Source organism: Parus major, chromosome 28 (assembly GCF_001522545.3).
Source record: "Parus major isolate Abel chromosome 28, Parus_major1.1, whole genome shotgun sequence".
Lineage (NCBI taxonomy): Eukaryota > Metazoa > Chordata > Aves > Passeriformes > Paridae > Parus > Parus major.
Window position 1 is genome coordinate 2062948 of NC_031797.1, and position 1416 is coordinate 2064363.

Consider the following 1416-nt stretch of genomic DNA (forward strand, 5'->3'; position numbering starts at 1 on the left):
GGACACAGGGAATGGCTCCCAGTGCCAGAGGGCAGGGCTGGATGGGATATTGGGAAGGAATTGTTGGCTGGGAGGGTGGGCAGGCCCTGGCACAGGGTGCCCAGAGCAGCTGGGGCTGCCCCTGGATCCCTGGCAGTGCCCAAGGCCAGGCTGGATGGGGTTTGGAGCAGCCTGGGATGGTGGAAGGTGTCCCTGTCCACAGTATTACATGGAACCTGGAATGGGATTGTCCTCAAGGACCCTTCCAACCCAAACCATTCTGGGATTCCATGATAAGGCAGTTTGCTCCACAGACCCTCAGTTTGAGAATGGGCAGTGGGTGTGCAGTGATTTGCAGAGCTGGAGGATGGCATCAACCACATTGAAGATTTACAAGCCAATAGGGAATCTGCTGGGATACCAAAAAACCCCAAAACTGTTCCCCCGTGCACCCCAACCACTCCCAAGGAGGAGGAAAATGAAGTTCATGCAAGCCCTGGTAGCTGTTAGAAGAAATTGGTAGAATCCTGGACCAGTCTGGAGTGGAAGGGACCTTAAAGATTTAATTACATCCCCTGTGAGTTTTGTTTGTTCGTTTCTCTGGTGGAAATCAGGGATCTAAAGCTCTCAGGGTATCCTGGGCTCCCCCTTTCGTCCACACCCCAATCATCCTTCTGCCTCCGGATCCTGATCTGCGCTTTCCCCCTGCCCTGGGTGCTCCCTTTCCCCTCCATCTCCTGCTGTACCCTGATCTCCTCTCCTCCCCCTGAACCCTGGATTCCCCCCTTCCACATACCCCAATCCCCCCCTTTTCACCACATCCCAATCCCTCCTCCCCCCATACCCTGATCCCTCTCTCTCCCTGTACCCCAAATCCCTTCTCGTCTTCCTGCGCTTCAATCCCCCCTTTCCCCTGTCCATCAATCCCACCTTGTCCCCTGTACCCAGATCCTCTGTTCCCCATGTACCCCAATCCCCTTTCCCGATTTCCCAATCCCTTTCTCGAGATCCCCATCCCCTTTCCCCTTTCCCCGATCCCCTTTCCAGATATCCCGATCCCCTTTCCCAATATCCCAATCCTTTTCCCGATATCCCAATCCCTTTTCCCTGTACCCCGATCCCCTTTCCCGATTTCCCGATCCCTCTCCCTGTATCCCGATCCTTTTCCTGATATCCCGATCCCCTTTCCCGATATCCCAATCCCCTTTCCCGATATCCCGATCCCCTTTCCGATATCCCAATCCCTTTTCCTTGTACCCCAATCCCTTTCCCTGTACCCTGATCCCCTTTCCCTGTATCTCGATCCCTCTCCCTGTATCTCGATCCTTTTCCCGATATCCTGATCCCCGATCACCTTTCCGATATCCCAATCCCTTTTCCCTGTACCCCAATCCCGTTTCCCTGTACCCCAATCCCCTTTCCCTGTACCCCAATCCC